The following is a 26443-nucleotide window of genomic DNA, read 5'->3' on the forward strand; positions in this document are numbered from 1 at the left end:
TGTCAAATTGGTGACTTGATTCCAATGCAATATCATTAATTCATTGATTGACTGATTTGACCTCAACTTTCTAGTTGTATTGTTTAACCCTTATTTAGTTGTGTGGCATTTGTAGTTTAGCCTTAGTTGATGTGTATTTTTGATTTGATTAGTTCATTTTAATAAAGTGTATAAAAGGGATAGTGAGTTATACTATTTTTTAATAAGCAACACGGGTTGGAACTATAGAGGATCTGGGTGGAGCTAATCCAACTTGAAACCTATCATCTCCTTCTAAATTTACCTTTGTTTTTCACAGGGGGCCAACTCTCTCAGCTCCAGCTGCATTGGAGAGTGGGGAGGGATCTCAGAGCTTCACAAGGGAAAATAAATTCCCTGCACCCAGGCTTTTGGGAGTCTGTCGGTGGGGGAGGGGAGTGAGGAGGAGTCATTGAGGTAGAGGTGTCTCTGAGTATAGCGGTTCTTGCTCTGCAATCACTATCATGGCGAAACCCAGTCTGTGCCCCCGTCTGGCTTGCCCAGGAGTTGTGCCCAGTCAGGTCCAGCTGAGGTCTGGAGTCTGGTTTGAAGGGCTGTAAATGGATGTGAAAAGCTTGGATTTCTTAGCCATTGTGGGACGGGCAGAGTAAATGCATGTGTGTTAACAGAGAGACAAGGTGAACCAACTTGATATTACCTCCCCCATCTTGTCTCTCTAATATCCTGGGACCAACACAGCTACAACACAACAGTTAATGACATACTGGGGTATTGCTGAAAGTGAGCAAACCCAACAGTGTGTTTCCTGGTTTTCAGAAGTTTTGCAGAAGTTAAGGTTCTGCAAGAGAATGACATCCCACCAGGCAACCTTAAGTCTGTGTTAATGAAGGGTTTTTCCCTGCCCCCTTTAATCAATACAAAGAGGAGAGGCCACAGCTACCCTCTAGATATTAACCAGTTACCAAGGCTGAATCCAGGGCTGAATATTTAGAAGGAAAATCCTGAAAATACCCATCAGCTAGGACTCCTTCAAAACAAATCATATTCGTCCTTTCTACACTAGTAATGAGGGGAAGATGCAAAGGAAAGAGTCTGAAAGGCACTTCCTCGGGACAAATTTCACAACCTCCATTCTTAGTGTCTTTACTATGAGGGAGAAGAACAAAAAAAAGCAAATTTTATTCACAGGAAGAAGTTAACAGATTTCTTTCCCCTCCCAACTCGCCCCATGACCCTCTGTTTTCTATTTAACTCTTCCCCACTGGTCTGAATTTCTTCTAGTAAGAAACCCTAGTTCTGCTTCCTCTGGAGTCTCAGCGTGCTTAGGATCCGATGAGCAACACCTATTCCTTTCACCTTCAGCCTGCTTTAGTTGCCGATGAGAAAGTTCTCCCTCACTGTGTGCCCTGCCCATGTGCCTGTCCAATGTCCATCCACACTCCAGTGGCCTTGGATTCCATCACAGGGAAGAGGCTTTAGTACCCAGCTCTACAGAGAACCTGTTTTAAAAGTGTTCAGTTTTAGAAACCCTCAAAGAGCCAGGAAACTGCAATCCCTCCTGTTCCCCTCTCCCTGTGCAGCTGAGCTGGGCCCAGAACCCTCCTCAACCTAACGTCAGAAAGGAACCTAGCTAAAGGGGTCTGGTCTGAACTTGTCTGAACAGTCACCCCTGAATCCTGCTGATTTTCCTCTTCTCATTGGGTTTCCTTAACTTAAGGGTCACTCAAAGCTGGGGGATTGTCTGAGGACTGAACAGCCTGTGTCTCTGAGACAATCGAGTCTAGGGCTGGCTGGATGAGGAAGGAGAAAGGCAGAGTAATTATTGCAGAAGAGAGGCTGAGTCAGAAGCATTTGTGCATATTGTACGTCCAGCATTGACCCATGGCACTGATGATTCTTCTTAGGAAACAGAGGCCATTTTCTTCTCACCATACAGTTACACATAAAAAAAGTCAGTGAGAATATTTATATATCATTTCCTATATTTTTAAATAGAGCAAATTGAACAAATAATGGAGCCATATTGATCCTCACATGTATCATCAGCAGAGCAGGACTTTTACATCCACCACCTCTGTTGCTTGAGCTAGTGGAGTAGCTTGCAATCATAGGCTGCTAACTTATATGTGGACCAGTCAGTATAGGGGGACACTGCCAGGGAGTTTCACAGCTATTTGCTGACAGTGTAGTCTCTACATACTTCTGCTATCTGACCCCTGCTCTGCTCTTGTTCAGCTTCTCTCAACTCCCATCCCTGCCCCCACTCTGCTTATCTCCCTGCCATCCCAAACAGCTCCTTACCTCTTTTCAGGACGATTGGGCTGCTTCTCCCTCCTGGTCCACCCTGCCTGTACCCCAGCAGTGGACTATGAAGAGCACTGTAGAGATATCTCTCTGCTCTCACTTCTGAAGCTTGGGGCCACAGCAAACTCCATCTGCCAGGAGAAGCAATGGAAGAGAAAGTTCTGTTCAGCGCTTTAAGCCATGTGATGAAACATATTCCATTGCTGTCCCTCACTGTGTGCTCTGCCTATGTGTCTGCCCATCCACTCTCCATCTATCCTTCAACCATCGATCTCCTCAGATCACTTTAGAGCAATGATTCTCAACCGTGCTCCCGGATCCCTCACAACTTGACATTGGAAAGGGACTGTGGGTTTCCAGGCAACCAGGCAAATAAATAATGTATGGAATTTCCTAAAATTTTAATTTTTTCGATAAGCAAATGAAAGGAGAAATTACATCCTGTGGAGCCACACTGACCCTCACATAGATCAACAGCGGAACAGGACTTGTAAGTTCTACCACACAGACATGGGCCATTTGAGCTAACAAAGTAGCTGATAGCAATAGGCTGTCAGCCTCTGTGTGGAACAAGCAGCAGAGGGGCATGAGACACAGGATTCTGTGACGTCAATACTGCCGAGAAGAAAGAAGGTTTAGCCTAAACAAGAAAGCCAGCTGTTAAACAAGACAAAAGGAAAATAGTATAAGTGTCTTCATTGGAGCAAAATAAGTTTACACCACCTGTGGATCTGACCATTGACTTCAGTGGAGCTCTGGCCCAATTAATTTGACCAGTTAATCTGGAATTTGGCTCAGTTAAGTTAATTTATGTTTGTTGAAGATCTGATTCCATTGATGCCAATGGAGCAATGGAGACTTACACCAGTTATTGATCAGGCCCTGTAGCGAGGCAGAGTGGCCTCCCTCTGACACTGACAGAGAGGAACCACTCCTTGCAGCCTTGTGGGTGGAGCCAAGCCAGGCCCACCCCTTGCAGCGGAAGGGGAGGAGTGGAACAGGAAGTATGAGAGGCAGAGCCTCCCACTCAGTTGAGGGAGAGACAGGGAGGGAGTCAGATGCTGCTGCTGGCCCCTGAACCAGGACGAATACCCAGAGGAGCTGCTGCCAAGTAACACAAGGAGCCTGAGGGCCCATGAGCAATAAAGCCCTACGAACAGGTAGGGGTGCAGGGAAACCAAACATTTAGTCCGGTTGTGTTTCAGCAGCATTCCCACTGACCCAGTGGCAGGTTTCCATGCCTGGGCACAGGTACCTTTACTCCCAGCTGCCAACCCTGCCTTTGGGGAGGCAGCCTACCCACCTTAGGCTGGATGGCTTGAGTTTGTTTGCTGGCTGCCCAGCCGGGGATCTGGGCCATTGTGACACACTGCACCCCATGTACACCCTTTTGGTATGATTGTGTATTGTTTATGTTCACCCTTATAGTGTAGCGGTGTATTTAATGCAAAGTATGTCATGTGAGGTGTTTTTGGAATGCTCATGACATATTGAACATTATTGTGATAATAATATGTTTCTTGCAATGTCCTATGTATGGTTCTGAAGCTCTACTATGTAATATTCCCAAATATGTGCCTCACATGGCTTGAAGCAGAGCTAGGCAAACACTACAAGCAGAGAGGTAGTTCTCGCCTTACTAAGGCATACATAAAACAACCCAGTTCTTCCAGGAACAATGGAGTAGCCTAAGGATCTGATAAAGTGATGCTCATTGACTCAGGACATGAAGAAGACCATACAGGAACACTGTTGGTCACCTAATCCTGAAAGGGGGAGATGAGGTCCATGAAGGATGTGCAAGGACATTTGAAAAGGGGGAACATTTCGGTCTCTCTCTCTTTTGCAATCCAGCTACAAACAACATCAAGCAACTGAAGCATTGACCACAGGAGAGAGCCTGGTTGGAGGCTGACTAACCAGCCTGTGGTGAGAACCATCTAAGACTGTAAGGTTGCTGAAAGTGTCAAGTTTAGTTTAGAATGCAATTTGCCTTTTGTTTACTTTTGATCAAATCTGACCTGCCTTCCTCTGGTTTAGAATCACTTAAAATCTTTCTGTACTTAATAAACTTGTTTGTTTTATCTAAAGCAGTGCATGTGGTTGAGTATGTGTTAGAGATTTCATTTAGAGTGACAGAGCTGGTGCATATCAATTTCTCTGACAAATTGACAAACTAATTATGAGCTTGCAGAGTCCAGTGGGCAGCACTGAACATTGTAAAACGGCAGTTCCTAAGGTTGCATCTGGGACTGGGGATATTGTCTGGGAGTCATATCATTGCACAATCCCATGAGTGGCCGCTAGAGGCACTCATTCACTAAGTCGAGGGGGAAACTTGCTTGCCAGTGGCTGTGTGTGAGCTGCCCAGGAGTGGGGATTCACACAGCAAAGCAGAGTGAGACGGGCTTCAGGAGTGGGGGGATTGGGGTGACACAGCGATATACTAGTCCAGATTGCAGAGGGGAACATCAAAGCCATAGACTGCTTGAAGCTGACTGTTGTTGTTGCTCTGCCTTGCCCAGAGGGCTGAGCCTGACCGGGCTTGCTGCCTGTCCCACCTGGCTACAGACTGTTATTTCTCTGCCCCGCCCAGCAGCCTTGGGCCTGACTGTGGTGGTTGTCTGCCCCTGCCAAGCGACTGGGCTAAAAGCTGTCAATTGCCCTGTCCCGAGAGGCCAGGGCCCTAGACTCTTTACTGATTTACAGTGCTAATCCCCTGTTGATCAGCTCTCAGCCGTGAGGTGGTGCAGCGCTGCGGAGTGGTCTCTCTCTGACACTGCCAGGGAGGAGCCAAGCCACCACAGGCCCATATACTTGTATTTTTTTCCAATCCTAACCTGCAGGCCCCAACTAGCCACTGATGCCCCCGGTCCCAGCTGTGCAGGGTGTGAAGCATTTTTCACTTTGCATCGAAATGAGTTACACCTAGCAGGACACGTAAAAGGCAACATGAAGAGTGTGATGCTGGCAGACCAGGTGCCAGCTCATACCAACGCCCCTAGGCCTCAGCTGAACACTGACGAAAACATAGCTGGAAACCCATCCGGTTCGCCTTGTTAGATTAGACGTTAGGTTTCTAGGAGTGCGTTTAGTGTTTAGACTTTATGAAATGCTTGTAGGACACTGCATGTATTAATCTCACATAACCTCTGTACCCCATGTTACAAGATCATATTCAGTGTTTGCATTGTAAATCTTTGTAACTGTGCAACTCAGCAAACAGAAATGACACATTAACTAATGTAAAGCGCTGGCTTCCTACCAAAGGTGCTGGGTCCTGCACCCAAGAAGACCCATTGGAACCAGATGAGCCATTGTGAAACATCAAAAAACAAAGACTTTGTTGATTGTTCCCCTCACACCCATGAAGAGAAGACCTGCATGTGGACTCGTCCCATCAGCTTGAACTTGGGGGAAAGGGGATTTAAAAAAATCCCTTACAAGAAGAAATTGGATCTTTATGCTGCTTAGACTCTGAGGGGCAAAGATTTCTAAGAATTAAGCAAGAGTTCTCCAGTGCTTAGCCTTGGTTAGCCCAGAAAGCCATACACAGCTTACATATTACAGAAGCTTCTATTACCTTTTGGAAGCTTAGACTGTAACTCTTTTGTGTGTGGTTGTTTACCTGATTTAACCTTGAAAATAATGCTAATTTCTTTTCTTAGTTAATGAATCTTTAGATAGTTTATTATGGGATTGGCTGCAAACATTGTCTTTGGTGTGATCTCTAAAGTGTAATTGAGTAACCAAGGGGACTGACTGTGACTCTATGTTAAGGCTGTTATAGGGCTTGAGGAGTTCACACTTGATGCTTGGTAGTGAAATTTAAGTATAGAACTCACAAGCAGTGGGATGGGAGGTGCCCTGGTTTATAATAGTCTGCCTGGAAGTTGGTACTCATCCACTCCAGACAGTGTGACAAAGAGGTTCTATAAATACATTAGGGGCAAGAGAAAGTCTAAGGAAAGTGTAGGTTGTCTACTTAGTGGGGAAGCAGAGCTGATAGTTTTCTTGATGTCATCAGCTGAGTGTTTAATGCCTATTTTGCTTTAACAATCATTTAATCAATCAATTTGTAAGTACCTAGAGGATAGTATGTTTATAAGGACTAGCTAGTATGGATTTGTCAAGAATGAGGCCTGGTCTACACTGGTGATGGAGGTCACTTACATCAATCTCTGAAAGCCTGCGTCTACACTGTCATGGCAGTGCCATCGACTTAACACGCGTCAAAAGTCAACGTAATAAAACCAACTCCGCAAGTGGCGTAGCGCCTAATCCAATTTTATTGGTTTGATTTTGCATCAGTGTAGACAGAGCGTAATGTAATTTGAAGTTCCTGGCCTCCGGGAGGTATCCCAGAATGCACCATTGTGACCGCCCTGTAAGTTCATGCTCTGTTGTTATGTGGTCATGATCACCGGAAATGGCCTCACCCCCTCATGCACTGGGAACATTTGAATTTTCATTTTCAGTGCTGCCAGCATGGAGGGAGCTTGTAGCTGAACTCCTCATGGCTACTGCAAGGCTGAAACACGCTCCAGCATGGAGTGGACCAGAGGTCTTAGATCTCATCGGTCTTTGGGGCAAAGAGTCCGTTATGGCTCAGCTCAGAGCCAGCAAAAGGAATTTTGACACTTACGGTAAAATATCCCAGGGCGTGTTAGAGAAGGGGCACAACAGGGACGCAGAGCAGTGCTGCATGAAGATCAAGGAGCTGTGGCAGGCATATCAAAAGGCCAGGGAAGCTAACAGCCGTTCTGGCTCCTCGCCCAAAAAATGCTTTTTCTACGAGGAGCTGCATGCCATTCTCGGCGGGGACCCCACCACAGTGCTGCCACGCAGCATCGATACCTCCACTCCATCCCACTCCAGGGACAATGATGAGGACTCCATGGACGAGGGGGAGGAGGATGAGGAGAGCATGGTGTAAGAGAGCAGGGTGTCCCTTCTCCCAGACAGTCAAGACCTATTCCTAACCTCAGAGCAGTCCAATAGCATGCAGGACAGCACTAATGATCCCAGGGAAGGCACATTTGGTGAGGTTTTTTTTTCTTCATACCAGTTATGTTCTTTTTTAAGGGGGGGGGGAGAGAAAAAGGGTATTTCAGGGGTTTAGCCTACTGTCTTGGGCGGATACTCCCAGAACAGATTATTTATGTGCAGAGATATGCTCCGAAAATCATGAGTTGATATCTCAAGGAAACTTTCATTTAGGTAATCTGTTATCCTTTTGAAAAGGTTTCAGGGCAGGGCAGCCTTGTTTCTTCCTCCCCGGTAGGATACTTTGCCGTGCCTCGCTGCAATCAAGGGAGCTGGAATCATGGCGGAACACAGCATAGTGGCATAAAGGCCAGGCCGGTATCCTGCTGCATGCAGCAAATCTTCCCTTTCCTCATGCATTACCCACAGGAGACTGATATCGCTCATGGTCACCTAGGGAAGATGGTGCATGTTTATTCCCCATTGTTTTTTCCCACTAAAGTCACTTTAATTATTTGGCCATGGTTTCAAATGACACTATTAACCCCCCGCCCCCCATCCCCCACACTGCCTCCAGATCGCCTGTGTCCACCTCATGACAAAACGGTCATCTTAATTAAACTGTGGCGCCCAGGCACCCCTCTCATACAGGGCATTTGAAATGAGCTTTTTTAATCCTTTCTAAAGCATAGTACATTGCCCCTAGCTTATCATCTCTGCAACGGCACAGCGAGCCGACCCTTCTGGGATGTGCAGAATGGAATGAGGGTCTGTCTTACCCTTGTGTACAGCAAGGGGAGTTTTTTTATACATTGTTGCATTTCGTTCATTTCCCTGCCTATGCTAACAATGGCAGCGTTGTGCATTTCTTTTCATTCTGTAGACACCTCGGCCTTGGCCCAGCCCACTCGAACTGCTGTGGAAAGATTTTCAGATTAGGAAGAGGGGGAAAAACCAAGAGACGTCATGTTTGGCGAGCTCATGAACGCCTCCGCGGGCGCAGAGACAGAGCTCCGAGCGTGGCAGATGACCCTGTCCCAGAACATGGACATGGACAGAGAGAGTCAAAGAGCGATGCAGGAGCACGATCGCAGTACCATGCAGGAGATGCTGCGAATCACGCGTGATCAATCAGACATGCTCTGGCAGCTTGTGGAACTTCAGGAGGAGCAACGACCGGACAGAGTCCCGCTGTAGCCCCTCCATAACACTCCTCAGCCTATGGCTTTGCTGCTCTCCTCCACACACAAGCAGTCTCGGAGGAGAATGGCCAGGCTGCAGTATGTGGTGCACTCCACCCCGGTGGAGGTGAGCAGAAAGCAGCGGCGGACGCATTAACAGATGGCCTGCAAGCAACAACACTACCATTGGAGACTATGAATGAACACTAGCCCCCCGACCCCACCAACTTGAATGTTGATAAATAAAAGTTTGCATCATTTCAACACGTTTCTTTATTAATTCATATCTTGCTTGGATGGGATTTGGAGGGTACTGATGTCCATAGTAGGGGGGATTTAAAGCAAAGGCACATAACATACAGGAACAGAAATCATTACTGCATCTCATTGCAGAACCTAGTTTTCAATGCTTCCCTAATGCAAAGCGCTACACGGTTAGCTCTCAGCGTAGTGCTGGCATCTGGCTGCTCATAATTGGCGGCCAGTCATTCTGCCTCCACAGCCCAACCCTGGGGGAATCTTTCCCCTTTTGCTTCACACACATTATGAAGAACACAGCATGCAGATATCACTGAGGGGATGTTCTTTTCACTCATGTCCAGCGTAGTGAGGAGACTTCTCTATCTGGCCTTTAAATGCCCAAACGCACATTCAACAACCATTCTGCAAGTGCTTAGCCTGTTATTAAAACGCTTCTTGTTGCTGTCAAGGTGCCCAGTGTATGGCTTCATTAGCCAAGGGAGCAAAAGGTAAGCAGGATCTCCCAGGATCACTATTGACATTTCCACACCCCCGATGTGAATTTTTTTAGTCTGGGAAGAAAGTGCCGAATTCCTAAATACGCACGCGTCTTGCACCTTTCCAGACCAACCCACATAGATGTCTGTAAAACAACCCCTGTGATCCATAAGGGCCTGCAGGACCATGGAAAAGTACCCCTTGTGGTTTATGTACTCGGTTGAGAGGTGGGCAGGTGTTAAGATAGGGATGTGCGTGCCATCAATGGCTCCCCCCGCAGCTGGGAACCCCATCGCGGCAAACCCATCCACTATGTCCTGCACATTTCCCAATGTCACTAGCCTTTGTAGCAGAAGTCTATTAATGGCCTTGCACACTTGCATCACAGCAGCGCCCACTGTAGATTGACCGACTTTGAAGTGATTCCCAACCGAGCAGTAACAGTTGGGGGTTGCCAACTTCCACAGAGTAATGGCCACTCTCTTCTCCACCATCAGAGCTTGTCTCAAGTGAGTGTTCACACGCTTCAGGAACGGGGCAGCTCCAAGCAAAGTTCGAGGAAAGTGGCCTTTCACAAATGAAAGTTTTGCAGCCACTGGTCATCATCCCACAGCTGCATAACGATTCGGTCCCACCAGTCTGTGCTTGTTTCCGGGGAGCAGAACCGGCGCTCCACGGATTGCAGATGATGCCTTACAGCCTGCAGCAATCGGGAATTGTTCCACTCAATGGCTTGTAGGAGGGCAGCCTCGGTGGCATAGTGGTTGCCTGTGCTTCGGCTTCTTGCACTTCTTTGAAAATACTCAATGATAAGTCGAGATGTATTTGTGACGCTCGCAATAATAGTGCAGAGTTGAGCTGGCTCCATGTCTCCACAGCAATGGTGAGCGCGCAGCATAAAGAAATGGCGTGAAAATCAGTTTCCTGTTTGTTTGGGGGAAGAAGAGAGGGGGAAGGAGCGTTGTTGCATCACGGGATGATGAATCTCATCCCAACAGCCATTGCTGCTAGCGTGGTGTGGACACGATCCAGCAACGTCTAAAAATCGGCAGGTGAAAGTCGACTTTAAGTAAGTCAACTTTACCCTGAAGTGTAGACATACTCTAAGTCACACCAAACAAAGCAACACAAGTAATATTAACAACATGGGGGAAGGAATGCAAGCCAAAATAATAAAAGAACAGAGTAAAGAATATTTAGATAAGTTAGGTCTATTGAAGTTGGCCTTATGAAATTCATACTAGGGTACTTTAAAAACTAGCTAATGCACTCTCAGAACCATTAACAATTATCTTTGAGAATAGAGAATGGCAAACAAAGTAGACAGCCTGTATCACATGATGACGCCTTTATAAAGGTAAGATATATTTTGTGCAAAGCATGCCTTTTCACGTGAAAACTCATAATCAGCTGAATATTATTGCCTTATTAAAATATGTGTAGCAATACTGTATGTATAGTTATAGTGTTGGCCCAATCCTGTTTTTATGAAAGACATGAAAGAACAGAGCCACAATCCCCCCCCCCCCACTTTCCTACGCAGAGGCACTTCAACCTGATACACTGTACCTTTAATCAAAAGCTAAAACCTCAACTGACTCTTATTGTTCTATTTGAAATGTTCACTTCAGTCTTTTTAAAATATTCATTTACTCTTTAAGAACAAGTGATCCCAGATTTTTGTGTAAAACCACTGCACTGACAATTTTATCTGTTGATTTTACCCACTTTCAGAATATTTGTAAAAATCTTACTTTATATGTGCTTAAGTATGAGAAGCCACACTGTGAAATGTAATTACATATACCTACCTAATTGTGAAAGACACTTGCAAAAATGAAGTAATGTTTGCTTTAAAAGACGTGACTTCTTCAGCTAGGAGTTTGCACTGAATGATTGGAGTGTGAATGGCTGAGCAATTGAGGTGAGTGTAGACAGAAGAGTGATTGAACAATTGGGATGATATAGCTGAGGTTAGTCCTGCTTTGAGCAGGGGGTTGGACTAGATGACCTCCTGAGGTCCCTTCCAACTCTAATATTCTATGATTCTATGATTTGGTCTAAGTAAGAGATGTCAAAACATGATGAAGAAAACACCAGCCTCATCTCAAATGTTTGAGGGAGCAAGAAAGGAGCAAAGATAATAACTTCTACCATTCAACTGGCCGAAGAGGAGTCCACCCTGATAACTTTGGAGTCAGCTCACTTCAAAGAACAAAATCTGATCAGGCTTGCAACAATGTGGGTGATTAAGGGTCACACCAAATACAGATGCAGCATGACAGAGCAAAAACCCATAGACTTACATGAGATCTTTTTCCTGTAAAATGGGATAGAAAGATGAAGGCTGGAGGTTCAGGTCTACATCACCAACCATCCAGGAGTACCGATGCTCATCGGCAGAACCTTGCTCCTCACCCTTGTGCTACAGTCACCTGGCCAGTGACTAACATGAGCACCAAGAGGCTGGTAACTATAACAGCTGTGAGACTCCTATGCATGTTTATCTGTCTCCCTGTCTGTGTATGAGTGTGAATGAAGGTACCAATTGAAACATGTCAATGAAGTATACTTTATTAACAAGAGTCTCTGTATTTGCAATCACTAAATAAAGCACAATATTGATACTATTACAATGTTGATACTGTTTTCCTGGTATTTACATTATTGATACTATTGACCAGATTTTATATTCACAATAAACGTGGCTTGTTGCCTTATCCCCTGAAAAAGATCCTGTGATATTTGTTATTGGAATAACAATAGCTTTCATGGTATGATGTTACTGACGATATGTTACAATTCAGGGCTATCCACATACCAGTTCTTCAAAGACAGCAAGCCTAGCCAGCCAGTTGTTAATGGACTTTTGCCTCCTTAAGCCTACTTAATTCTCTGGCAAGGGGAGGATGGGAACAAGAAATTTACATTTCACCACAGGGACGGTTCAAAGCTCACCTCCACAAGAGACTGCGTGCCACCGGGACTCAAGAATAATGTTTCTAACACAAGTTAAAGACAGGGCAGTCTAACTTCAACACTTGGAAAGATACTGGAACAAATTTTCAATCAATCAATTTGGAAATACCTAGAGGATAAGAAGTTTATAAGGAATAACTAGTATGCATTTATCAAGAATAAGTCACACCAAACCAACCTAATTTCCCTCTTTGAGAGGATTACTGGCCTAGTGGATGGGGGGAAAGCAATACATATGATATATCTTGATTTTAGTAAGGCATTTGACACAGTCCTTCATTAAGGATGTCAACTTTCTAATTGCTGACAACTGCTCCACCTCTTCCCCTGAGGTCCCGCACTTGCTCCACCTCTGGCTCCGCCCCATCTCTTCCCCGATAACCTGCCCCTGCTCTGCCTCTTCCATAAGGCCCCGCCCCCTGCTCCTCCTCCCATCACTTGCTGCCTTCTCCCCCCCTTCCTTGCCGCTGGATCATCTCCATTTCTCTCCCCCACCCCAGCTGGACTCCCTCTGCTCTGGGGCTGGGACAGGCACTCCTGCAGCCTGACGAGCCTGCCTGCAGGTAGGAGGCGGTCCTGGTTGAACAGGTGCTGGTGTGGGTTGATGACCTGGCACCTCCTCCTGACCCACACTAACCAGATACTCAGTGTCTGGACAATACATCTGACCAGATACTGACAGTCAAAAAGCAGGCACCTGGCAACCCTTCATGGCATTCTCAAAAGCAAACTGGGGAAGTGTACTCTAAATGCAATTCCGATAAAGTAAGTGCACAGTCGGCTGAAAGACTGTACTGAAAGAGTAGTTATCGACGGTTTGCTCTGAAGCAGCTGTCTGCTGAATTTAAACAGCCAGACAGAAGGGCTATACAGCTCAGGGAGGCGTTGAATGACCATTTTAATAGTGAGGCAGAGCAGTATGCATTGTTGTAGTGTGTTCTACCTGGCCTTGCTCTTTTGCAGCCTGGTATGAATTGTGCTGTGAGTGCTGTGTGTGTAGGAATATCACATTGCCAATGCCCCATTAATACTGTCTGAGAATGATGTTATAGGTTCTGTGACAAAGTGAAGTATCAGGAAATTTGTGGCTCTCAGGCCTGCTCAGCACCAACCAGCACGTATCGTGAACTAATACAGATGAATTATGTTCCAAAAAAATAGAATTGTATTCTAGAATATGACCCAGGCAACACTTTTAGATCTTTATAAAACTTAATAAATTAAGGGAACACAATTTATGAAGGGGAAAGAACAGTCATTTCCATTTCCGGTACACACACACACAAACCAGCCGTGTCTTTCACAGGTATGTGCAGCTGTGATTCCCTTTCATGTCCCCTGGGATGGAGTGGTGAGGGCAGTGCAGTGATGCCCTGATGCTGCATGGAATGTTGAGAGAGGTGTAGGGAGGTCCCAACATTGAGTTGTTTATGGGCTCCATAGGGAGACGAGCACGGGAGTCTTGGACCTACAGATCTACCAGAGTGTGCAGCATCTCTGTTTGCTGCCTGAAAAATCTCTTTATGTCCAGATGCGGCTCCCCCTCCTTTTCCTGCTGGGACTCCCGGGCCTTTCTCCTCTCCACTCTTTCCTTCTCTATGCTTTCTGCAAGGGTCATCTTCCAAGCCTTTGGTCTTGTCCTCTGATGCAGCACAGCCTTGCAGGATCTCCTGGAACATGCCATTCTGTATCCTCTTCTTTCTCCACCTTATGTGGCTCAGCTGTTCTGCAAGTGTGGAGGGGGAGATTCTCAAGGCCATAGCAGCAGCTGCAGGTACAACACACAGAGGCATCATTGTCAGTGTATTCATGACAGAAATACATCAGACTTTTAATTTGGAGCATCAGACTTTTAATCTGGGGTCCAAGGTTCAATTCCCTGTTCAGAGAGTAGGGTTTTTAACCTGCTTTGTACATGAGGGGCCAAATGCATCTCTAGAAACCTCACTGACTTTAGGTTTCTCTTAATCCCTTGGTGATTCCTAGGGAGGGCCGTTTTCCCCTTGTGACCAACCACTGAAGTGCCTTACATCTCCTCTTCCCTAGGAGTATGGAGAGAAAATGGACTATCTGGCTATTTCAAAGTCCTGTGGGCAGAGATCATGAGACACTCTAAAGGGAGCGAGAGTAGAGAGGATGAGATGGCAGTGTGACACTCTACCTCAAAGTAGCACCCTGGAATCCCCATATTCAGGACTGTCATATAATTAGGATAGGCTTTTGTGATGAAGTGGAGATATTCTTGGGTTTTTCTCTTGAGTGCTGTGTGCATGCCTCAGTTTCCCTTATGTGTTACTCATGTATTGCAGGGATGAGACTGGGTGTGTGATCATTGCAGAGATGGGCCTTCCTCTGGCCACACTTACACAGACAATGGCCAGGACCCTTCTGCCCTGGGTCAACCCAACTGAGACAGGTTGTGGCAGGTGGAAATAAGGAGAGGTGGTCACCCTGCCTGGGAAAAAGACAAAGGACTGCTGATGGGCAAGGGGTTGTGTCTGGGAATGGCTGGCTGGAAGGGCCAGTCCCTTGTGGGGGATCACACAGGGCAAAGCTCAAGAATGGGGCTCTGGAGCGCCCCAGGTGGTCGCTGCTGTAACTTTTGATTCATCTGCTAACAAAAATATTTCTACACTGCCATCCTGAGAACTAATAAACCCTCCTGACTTCCACACTGGCTGTGAATCGCTTCTGACTGCAAAGTGGGGGGCCTGGCCCCTTTGGGGACATGTAAGAGCTCAAAGGGTCCCATCCAGGGAGAATCACTGTGGGGAGCTCAGGTGGAGAGAATGCGCTGAGGCCAGATTCAGGAGGTGGCTGCGCTGGTGTGAAGGGGACCAGAGGGTGGATTCCATCCACTAGAGTCCTGGCTGGCTTCACCCCAAGTGATTCCAGAGCACCCTGGAACCCCTATATTCACCAATGTCATATAATTATATGTTTTGTACAAAGCATGCCCTGTGAGGTATCATTTGTAAAAGTTTTAATCTGTTGAACATGAATATCCTGTTGGAGTGTATGTGCTATCATTGTGTGTGAAGTTATGAAGTATTGCTTTGTGTATTACTGAAATATAGTGTGAGGTTGGGAACACAGATACAACAGTGGAGTAGCCATCGATAGCCAGAGAGCGTTAATGGCTCATCAGCACCCACCAGGGAAAGACTCCACTATGCCTGAGATATCTCAGAAAGAGCACATGTGCAATGGAGACTGCTTGACTAGTAGGTACTGCCTGATCCCCACATCACAGCAAAAATCTTTCCAGCAAGCTGGAAGAAAATATAATTACCAGTCCTTTGCGTGTTGCTCGAGCCAGCCTCGCAGCCAACTAGGCTGGGCACGAGGAGGGAGCTGGGCTCTGTCAGTTGCAAATCCGATGCTGCAAGGTGACGATTGGAGAATGAAACCCAAAAGTCTCCATATTCTCACTCCATCTTTTATAGCAACTGGATCTCATGTATGCCTATGGGTCTTGCTGTGTCATGCTACCTTCAGATTCTACGTGATTGCTCATTGCAAGCATGACTACTCATGTCCTCATTTTACACTTTGTTCAGAGTGGACTCTGCTGTTCTTTAGGGTCGTTTATCTGCATTCTTTGGCCGGTCAGGATCATCAGGATGATAGTTGCAGCTAGCGTCTCCTTTCTTATCACACATATATCTCACTCACACCCAAGAAACAATTAATCAAGATATTCCTAACGTCAATAGTACAAGCTTCAAAGAAAAACAACAAAATGGAGCTCACAGTAAAATGGAGTCCAGTTATGTCAAGCAATGTATAGTAACAGAATACAGCAAAAGTACTTAATAAAAATAATGCACAGAATATAGCAAAAGTAAATAAAATATATGTTTAGGCTAAATACAAACAGAAATACAGCCTATTCTTATATTAAAGACATAATAAAACCTCACGGATGGTGTTTCATGAATACTCCTGGTTTGACTCACACTTTCACTTTTTAATTGCCCTCATTGTTAAAAGTTTACATCTTCTTTCCAGTCTTGATTGTCTAGTTTCAATTTCCAGTCACTGAATAATGTTAGCTCTTTCCCTGCTAGACTGAAGAGCCCATTATTAAATATTTGTTCCCCAGGTGGGTACATATATACTGCAATCAAGTGACCCCTTAATCTTCTCTTTAATTTTAATAGATTGAGCATTTGAATTTATCACTATAAGGCATGTTTTCTAACCCATTAATTAATCTAGTTTCTCTTCTCTGAACCTTCTCAAATTTATCAAATTTATTTGAAATGTTCCCCAGAACTGGGCATAATATTCCAGCAGCAGTTGCACCGGTGCCAAATATAGAAGTAAAATAACCTCTCTACTAGTACTCGAGATTCCTGTTTATGCATGCAAGGATCACATTAGCTGTTTTGGGCACAGCATCACACTGGGAGCTCATATTTAGCTGATTATCCACCAACACCCCAAATCTTTTTCACAGTAACTGATTCCCAACATAGAGAGCCCCCCATCAATAGGATCTCTCTGTCTATCAGCTACCTAGACATACAGATAAACTGGGGAGGTTTCGGTAATTTAATCTATTTCATTCCGGTTCAAACCTCCCAAGCTGTGGAACCAATGGTAAAATGTCATGGAAATTAAGAGATTCTAGAGACTCCCGTCCAAGCTTAAGGGAAATAAAAATAATTTTGAAAGTTTTTTGCACTTTAGAAATATTAGTCTCCTGGGGATGTGAACTCAGTTAAGGAGGTAGGAAATACTGTAAAGGTTAAAAACACCCAGCACACACAGAGCTTTGGAACAATCAAATAAATTGCTTAAAAAGGGATTCTTGTTAAACAAATGTGGGCTAATGAAAGGCACGCCCCTAAAATACAAAGCAATACCTCTGATAGGAAACTGAAATTAGGAAAATTCATTGATTTTAAGTCCAGGACAGACACCTGCCCGGTGTAAATTTCACCCTGGTCTGCCCTGCATGATGGAAGTTTCATCCAGTAATTCCTGCATCAAACCCTGACATCCTGGACATCCTCTCCGTTCTGAGATTTCCAATGATGGAGAATCCACCACATCCTTAGTTAAATAGTTTCAATGGTTAATTAACCACACTTTCGAAAATGCATCTTACTTCTAATCTGAATTTACAGATTCAGTTATTAGCCATTGGATTTCATGATGTGACATTCTGCTGAATTAAGAAATCCTCTTCTATCAGAAATCTTCTAAGTATTTAAAGACCATGGTCAAGTCACCTCTTAACCTTGTCTTTGTTAAATGAAGTAGATTGAGTTTATTTAGTGTCATTTGTTTTTCATTCCCCTGGAACTTCCAGTATTCCAAGATTTAATCAATATCAACACCAATGTGTCAGCGAGTTCATTGGCCAATTATTTTAGGACACCTGTGTGTGAAGCATCCTGCCAATTTAAAAATGTCTAACTTCTCTGTAGCTTAACTGTGCTTGCTGGTTAGACACAGGGCTGTATTCCCTCTTCCTCTGACGGTTACCAAGAAAACAGGACAAAGTTGGGGAGTTCACTTCAAGATTGCTTCTCTTTGGTTCTATTAGTGTACTAGAGGCTATGTGTCCACTATCACTTATGTCGGTATAACTTATATTGCTCCAGGGTGTGAATAAGCCATCGCCAGAGTGACACAACTTACACCCAGCTAAGCGCCGGTGTGCACAGCACTATGTCAACCAAAGAGCTTCTCTTACCAACATAGCTGCCACCACTCATTGGGTGTGGATTAATGAAGTTGACGGGAGAGAGCGCTGCTGCTGGCTTGTCATGATAGCCTTAAAATGACCTTTTTTGTTGCATCTTCACTACCTAAATCCCATAAGATCCAAAAGAACCAGAATTTGGGGGTTTATTCAGAATTATTTTATGTACCAGCCTCTTTCCCGTAAATCCAAATGGGTGAACTAGGGAGAAACTCTAGACTTCGAAGCCACTTCAAGGGATCCCAGAAACCAATCCCTTCTCAACCAGGCACTAGAGAACCTCATGGACTAATTTCTAGTCACTGAATGGGAGAAGTTTTGAGTCACACGTGCAAAATGTATACAGCCTTGCCCAATGGTTAGAGAGTCCGCTTGGTTCACACAGCCCATGAAAGTCAAAGTGTAGCGTTTTCTCCTTATATGTTGGAGTTTAGAGACCAGTATTCAAAATCACAAACATTCTGGATAGACGTCATCCCATCCAAATCTTAAAATCCATGAGTTTTGTTGGTTTTTTTCTTTCAAAATAAATGCTGCATTCTTTTAATTTGCCTTCCAGTTTTTGAGGCTTCAGGGTGTACTTCTTCACATCCCCAAGCCTTTCTCTGATACCATGAGGACTAGCTAAGATTCTCCTTTAATATGATGCTGGCAACTGGGCCTTTAAGATAAATCCTGAAAATCTGAAGGCATGCAATCAAATCATGAGTGCTGGCAAAACTAGAGTGGAAGACAAAGCCTGGTGACTGAGTGCCTTAATCATAGTGGCCATTCTCTCTTTTTGTCCTACATTAACCTTAGCGTGGATCAGTGTGAAATCCATTTCACACTCCACATTGTGGGTCCTGTACTGGAAAGGATCCTGTGCTTTTTGAGGCTGTGGTTAAAGGAGGATCCCTGCATGCTGATTATATGAGGATCCCTGTATTCAGCTCCAGGCTGAGTAACCACTGATGGAACACGGTGCATCCGTGCCCTGGGGCAGTGGGGCGTGGAAGGAAAAAACACAGCCACTAACTGCGTTGGCTGGAGCTGGCACCCGCAGTGCCCAGGACAGGAGAGACGCTCCCCTCAGCTCACTTAGGCCGGGTTTACACTAGGAAATTAGATGGTTATTACTACATCGTGTGAAAATTCACATCCCCAAGTGGTGCAGTTAAACGGACATAACCTCCCAGTGCCGGGGGTGAATTGATTACCTGTGCTGATGGGAGAACCCCAGCTGCCGGCGTAAGTGGAGTCTTCACTGAAACACCACAGCAGTACGGGTTGACGTACATTTTGTCGGTAGATCCAAGCACCTCCCAGGCTGGAGTGAAGCGGAGTTGGGAAATGTGATGTCATCCTGGGGTGCATTGGCTGAGGAGGGCCAGCACCACAAGGGACGCGGGTCTCCTATAACCCAGCCCTGCGGGATGGATTCCCAGCCCCAAGTCCCCCAGGATACACCTGCAGGATGGGGGTCGGCAGTCACCCCATCCCCACCCTGCACCCCCAGGACATGGGTCTCCAGTCACCCCTGACCCCACCCTGCACCCCAGGCCATGAGTCTCCTGTCACCCCACCCCCCACTCTGAACCCCAGGCCATGAGTCTCCTGTCACCCCACCCTGCACCCCCGCCCCCACCCAGGCCATGGGATCCCACAAACCGGCCCCTCCCCCCCCACTGCGACACAGAGGTCGGGGAACCCCCCCAGTCACCCCGCCCGCACGTGCCCACAGGGGGGACAAGGGCGACAGCCTGCATCACCCCCGTCCTGCCCCGCCGCACAAGGGGGGGCTGAAAAGAAGCCCTGCCCAGCGCGCTTGCGCGGGTATGTCAGTCAGAGTCGCTGGGGGCGGCGCATGCACGCACAGGGGGGGTCTGGGAGTGAAGAGGAGACTACCTTTCCCAGCACACTCTGCGCGCGGCCGTTCCCAGGCATGCGCATCCGGCAGCCGGGAGGGCGCTTCCCCCCTTAGTCCTGCGCGCGCGTGTGCGCGGCCGCAGCCCGGCTCGGGCTGGCGGCGGCTGAGTGAGGGGCGGGGAGGGGGAATCAGGGGTCAGGTCACGTGGCCTCTGCCCAGGCACTGCGGGCTGTGGCCATGAGGGTGGGGGCGGGGAGCCGCCCCTCCCCCATCCCAGCTGGGCCTCTCCCCTCCCCTGCCAGGCACCTGCCCTGTCTCACCCCCCCCCCAACGTCCTCCTGTCATCTCCCTGGTTTGCGCCCCCAGCTCGAGGCCAGGTCCCGTCTACACTAGCCCATGAGCCGGCCCAGCTTTTGTCGTTCAGGGATCTGGGGACCCCCCCAAACGAAACCAGAGCCCCCCCGGAGACGTCACCAACCGCCCCCCTCCCGCCCCACGTCTCCCAGCCGGGGAAGAGGCGAGTGGCCATCCCCTGCCCCGTCCGCCCCCAGAATCCCCCACCGGCAGCTGGCCTGCACCCTGGGCGTCGCTACGGCTGCCCAAGAGATCTGAAGACGCAGCTGTGCGGCTGCAGGTTTTAGGGGCCGACTAGCCCTTCCTCCATGCAGGGTGGTCCCGGCGCACGCCCTCCCTGTCCCAAATTGTCGACAAAAGGCGTGCTCAGCCCTTGGCCAGCCCTTTCCTGGCCTGTTCAGTTTATTAGAGGTCTGTTGGTCCTGCAAAGGGGTGATGTTCAAAATTGTGCACCTTTAACTGGGGTACACAGCACCAGTTTGGTTTAGTTTTTAAAAAACAAATAGTTTTTTATTAACAGTAGGGGATGGGATTTTAAGCAAATCCAAGTATCTGGGATTAAAGTCAGAAATGGTTACAAGAGAAAAAAAGATAAAATGCTTTCTAGTAGGTAAAATTTCATCGACTCATAGAAGATGAGGGTTGGAAGAGACCTCAGGAGGTCATCTAGTCCAACCCCCTGCTCAAAGCAGGACCAACCCCAATTAAATCATCCCATCCAGGACTTTGTCAATTTAACAAACTCAACTTGGTTCAAGGTAAAATCCTTACAGCATGTTCCTAGTGACATGGCTGAGCAAATTCTCAGGTCAGGATTTGCCCCCCAAAGTCAAAGGGCTGGTTCCTTTGTCATTTTAGGTAGGAGAGACAGATAGCTTGGGGTGTGTTTGCCTCTCATTTTTATAGTGCAGTTACCTTTTGAATTGCATTTTCCTGAGGGTTACCACTAGATACATTTCTCCCAAGCTATCAGGACAGGGAAATGGAGTCTCGTGGTCAGATATTCTATGTTGTTGTTTGCCAAAATGCAGATCGATCTATAGTCGATTGATTTCAGTGACACCTGGCTAGGGGCAACAGCTTGTCCCGAGTCTTTGAGAAACCAGTTTACCCCTTCCCCCAAGTTGTCTGGGAAACACGCTGTGGTATTTTCAGTTTGTTTATAACTCTGAATAGACACTTTGCCCATACATTACACAAGGGTGTTGATGATCGAGGTGTTGTTAGTTTTTAGATGATACCTCACAAGGCATATTTTGCACAGAAAGTATTACAGTAGTGTGTAGGGTGTGAATACGGGGCGCTTTTAATCACAGTGTGCACCGTGAGGTTCCTGTCTGAATCATTTCCGCACTGAGTTGTGTTGGTTGTCGGAGTTGCTCCTTTCAACCCCATGCCTGTGTGGCAGTGCTACCCCTGGCAGCATTGCCTTTGAAGGCCCTGATCCCCTTTACTGCCACCCTCTCTTCCTGGGTGGGGGAGTGACCCCAGGAGGTGTTCTGTTTTCCCTCTCCCCGCACCCTGAAGTCTGCTGTGCTCCCTCTGTCAGGGGACAGGGTGGGCCGTGGGATGCAGGGGGTGCTGTTCCAGAGATCCATCGCCACTAAAGGAGCGGCAGCCTTGACCCTCTTCAAAGTCTGCTTGGATGCTCCTGGGGACTGCAGCCCACAGACAGGGCTTGGCTGAGTCCACAGCCCTCCCTAGCCCTCCTCGTGCCACTGGAAAAGGCTGCCCTGCCCTGCTGGAAATTACTGCTTCTGTTGCCGCCATAAGGGGTCAAGTCTCTACCAGGAGTCCAGATTCATTTGGACTCACTGGGAAGCCACAGAGGAAAACAGGGTGAGCAGAGGCAGAAGGGCCAGTGTCAAAGCTATGGGGCTCACCCTTCCAAAAAGCCAAGCCTAGGCCTGGCACATTAAAGGGAGCACCCCCAAGGGAGACTGCACAAAGGCTGGGACATCAAACAACCTTGTAAATCCATGACAGCTGCCCTTGGGGACAATGAGAGTGGGAATTCCCGAAAGTGGCTCCTTTGACTCTGCTCTCCTGAGGTGCTTGGTTCAGAGACTCAGGGTCCAGGGGCACGTCTGTGCTACATATTTTTGCTGATGCAAGTTACCTCAGCACAGAGCCGCCACCGTCAGTATATCATTTGTGCACGTGTGTGCTTGCGTCAGAGCTGAGCATGCACACCAGGAGCACTTGTATTGATGCACAGTGCGGAGCACCACAGGCAGATACCCCAGTGGGCAACCCAAGACTGTCTACTTCACTCTTCTGGGAAGTTTGGTGATGCACAGGGGGCAGGAATGAGTTAGGCAGGGGTGACTGGGTCTGCGGGATCAAGTTCCCATCAGGCAACATTCTCAACCTCATACCATAATACCATCTGGAACCCATGATTTTCACACTTGTTTTGAAAATCCCAGGAATGTGCTCGGGACTTGTTGCTGTACACCATGTCTGACAGAAGCATGGTGCCTCCACGGCTCTGCAGTATCGTCAAGAGCATTGAGCACAGGAAGCATAATTCCTCCAGTATTTGCAGAGCTGCAGGAAGAGCTATGGGGAACATGACTGTTTCCTGGAGGTCAGGTTGCTGTGGGACATACCGGGAACCAATTCAAGGTGGTTGGTGTCATTCACAGAGCAGCTGCAAAAGGTGGAGTGCTGCTTCTGGGCCCGAGAAACAAGCGCCGACTGGTGGGATTGCATCCTCGTTGTGGGTTTGGGTGGATGAGCAATGGCTGCAGAACTTTTGGATGCACAAGGCCATGTCCCCTGGATCTGTGTGCCGAGCTCGCCTCATCTTCCAGCTCAGGGACACCAAAATGAGAGCTGCACTCGCAGTGGAGAAGCGAGTGGGGAGCTCACAGTGGAAACTTGCAATGCCGGATTGCTATCGGTCAGTGGAAAATCATTTTGGAGTTTGAAAATCCACAGAGGGGACTGTTGTCATGCAACCATACAGGGCCATTAATCAACTCCCACTGTGCAGGACCGTGTCTCTTGGATGGATTTGCGGCAATGAGGTCCCTGAACTGAGGTGGAGTGACAGACAGCGCATGCCCATCCCTATTGTGGTACCAGACCACCTTGCCACGGAGTACGTCAACAGAAAGGGCTATTTTTCTGTGGCTGTGGAAGCATTGGTGGATCAGTGGGGACGCTTTACTGACACCAGTGTTGGCTGGGCAGGGAAGATGCATGACACTGGCATCTGTAAGGACCCAGGACTGTTCAGAAAGCTATGAAAGTTCAAAAAGTTTCTCAACTGGCAGATTACCACTGGCGATGTTGAAATGCCAATAGTGATACTGAAGGAGCTAGCCTGCCTCTGACTCCCCTACGTCATGAATCTATACACCGGCGACTTGCACGGCCCCAAGGAAAGATTCAGCTACCGGCTCAGCAGTTGCAGAATGACGATTGAATGTGCTTTTGGTAGATTGACAGGGCGCTGGCATTGTTTACTCACCAGATTAAATCTCGGGAAAAATATCCCAGTGGTTACCATTTCCTGCTGCGTCTTCTAGAATACGTGTGAAGCAAAGGGGATAAAGTAGCCACAGGGGTGGAGGTGGTGTGGCTGTCTGCTGAATGGGAGCAGCCAGACACAAGGGCTGTCAGAAGAGTTCATCGTGGTGCTGTATGGGTCAGGGAGGTTTGGAAGAGCACTTTAATAGTGAACCACAGTAATGCGTTGTGGTGTACTGTCCTCTCCCTGGCCCTGCAATTTTGGGGCCTCTTAGGAATGGCACAACGCTTGCTTTACATCGATCAATATAATGGACAATATTCATTTGTGCTTTTTGCTGTGTATTTATGATGATTACGCCGCCACTGATCCTACGAGTTCTCCCAGTGCACGATAATGAAGTGGGAGCTTTTACTCCTGCTGCACATGGTACAACATATGTTGGGAAATAAAAAAGAATTATTTTCCAAACTGTAGTGTTACTGAGTAGTGAAAACCCTTTAAAAAAATTCTGTGAAAGTTAAAAGCAAATGCGTTAGAATCTAAATAAACTTATGGAACAGAGATTAAAGAAGGGGATGGAACATTCATGTCCACTTTAGCTACCCAGACATCAGCTGTGGCTCTCCCAGGTTAGTGTATGTGAAGCTGTGGCTATCCTTAAAGTCCCCTGGTGTGGGGTGGTAGGGATACGGATGCAGCCCTAATAAAGTTGTCCATAGACTGGAATGGAACATGAGCCCGTGACTGTTGAACCTGTAGGTCCACAAGAGTCTGTTGCACCTGTGTTTGCTGCCAGAGAAGCCCTATTTCTCTCCTTTTCCTGTCTGCACTTTCCTTCTTCATACATTCTGCAATGTTCATCCTCCAAACCCTCTCTTCATAGTCTGATGCAGCAAAGGCTTGCACAATCTCACTGAACGTATCTCCTCTTCCTCCAAATCTTCCTCTTTCTTCTCCTTACCTGGCTCAGGCATTCTGCGGGGATAAAAGGGGAACCCCTCAAAGCCACAAGGGCAGCAGCTACAGATAAAACACCCAGTGAGAAGTGTTTTTGTTGTTATAGTCACAGCACAAAGAAAAGCTCAGATTCCAAAATCCCTTCCCATGCTTGCCTGAGGTTTAAACAAGACACGCTTACTGATTCTCACAGCAGCAGCCTTGGGAGAGGATTGCAGAGTACCGCCATGAAAATTTCATCGGCAGAAGCCTTCTCTCCCCCTCCCACACACATACCTAATTCTACAGGGGAGCAACAAGCAAATAGCATGGCTTCTCTTTTTGCCTATCGCTGCTTCTTCTAGTACAAGTAGATTAGTGAGAAGACGAGAGCTATGTCCCTCGAAGTTGGGGGTGCCATCAGCACATCATTGTGCAGCAGATGCTCGTTAGTAGTAGCATCTTGGTGCCCCCTTGCTACCTTGCTCCTTATGTGGCTGTTGCTGTTTGGGGAGTGGCAACAATTAACAGGAGGGAAAGTGTTCCCAGGGGAAATGTTCATAAGCGGTGGCTGCTCTTCCAAGGTGTCGTCACAAACAAGACTCGACTGTAATGGGAAATGCATTTACCTACTTATCCGAGGTTCTTTCCCCTGTATCGGGCTTCCCCGTTCCCGACTGCCGGGACTGACTGGACTGCAATGACATCTTAAACAGGCCCTGGCTTACGGTATAGTTCGATCCTTCAATTGCATATCCCCCATCCTCATCATCTTCGCTGTTCACTGTTAGGGCCTGTGACTTGGGCTTCTAGGAGCTATCCCAGGTGGTTTGTGGGATGGTGGCAGGGTCTCCGCCAAGTATGGCATGCTGCTCTTTGTAAAATCACCAGGTCTGCAGCTCATTACCAGATTGACTGTTGGCCTCTCTGGTCTGTTGATGTATCTGCTGCAGTTCTTTTACTTTCACGTGGTTCTGCTGATAATCCCTGTTTTACCCCTTCTCTTGCATTCCCCTTGCAATCTGCTCATAGATGTCAATGTTTCTATAGCTGATCCTTAGCTGTGCCTACACAGCCTCTTCTCACTGACCCAGGAGATCCAATATCTCATAGACTTTAAGGTCAGAAGGGTCCATTATGATCAACTAGTCTGACCTCCTGCACAACGCAAGCCACAGACCCTCACCCCCTCCTATAACAGACCCCTAACCTATGGCTGAGTTATTGAAGTCCTCAAATTATGCCTTAAAGCCTTCAAGGTACAGAGAATTCACTAACAAGTGACCCATACCCCATGCTGCAGAGGGAGGCAAAAAAACCCCAATGTCTCTGCCGATCTGTCCTGGGAGAAAATTCCTTCCTGACCTCAAATATGGTGATCAGCTAAGCCCTGAGCATGTGGGAAAGACTCACTAGCCAGGCACAGGGCCCGCACATGGGGTGGAGGAAGGGTACACTTTACAGGGACCTGGAGGCCCTGGGAGGCCCAGCCCATGCTGCAACCCTCATTACCATGAGGAAAACATTTTTCATGGCTCATGAAATTGTATGGATGGGATGAGGGATTGTGGTATGTGTGTGGGAGTGGACCCGTGTTACAAGTCTGTAGTGGGCCTGAAAAAATTATGCTTGGACCCTGGCCGGACACCCATAAAGAATTCTCTGTAGTAACTCAGAACCCACCTCATCTAACATCTCATCACAAGCCATTGGGCATATTTACCGCTAGTAATCAAAGATCAGTTAATTGCCAAATTAGGCTGTCCCATCCTACCATCCCCTCCATAAACTTATCAAGCTCAGTTTTGAAGGCAGCTAGCTCCTGTCTGCTGCTGGAGCTGATCTGGAGTGTGTAGCTGGCATGGTCAGATTGCTCATCTGACAAGGAAGAGCTGCTGGACATGTGGTAGGAAAATGCATTTCAAAACTTTGCAGGGTTT

At 47.2% G+C, this 26443-nt stretch overlaps 1 protein-coding gene and 1 long non-coding RNA gene across 2 annotated transcripts in view; one reads left to right on the plus strand and one right to left on the minus strand.

Annotated features, from left to right (window-relative positions):
* LOC137141125 (zinc finger protein 585A-like) overlaps positions 1 to 26443 on the plus strand; it is a 171400-nt gene that overhangs the window by 32738 nt on the left and 112219 nt on the right. The window lies entirely within an intron of this gene.
* On the minus strand, positions 13348 to 19171 carry LOC137141145 (uncharacterized). The gene is made up of 2 exons (XR_010916554.1): positions 19083 to 19171; positions 13348 to 13935 (listed from the first exon to the last, which is right to left on the minus strand). It is a non-coding gene; the product is annotated as an uncharacterized lncRNA (long non-coding RNA).

The sequence above is a fragment of the Emydura macquarii genome, unplaced genomic scaffold, assembly GCF_026122565.2.
Source record: "Emydura macquarii macquarii isolate MOO-44397 ecotype Brisbane River unplaced genomic scaffold, CSIRO-AGI_Emac_v2 contig_3004, whole genome shotgun sequence".
In the NCBI taxonomy this organism is placed as follows: Eukaryota; Metazoa; Chordata; order Testudines; family Chelidae; genus Emydura; species Emydura macquarii.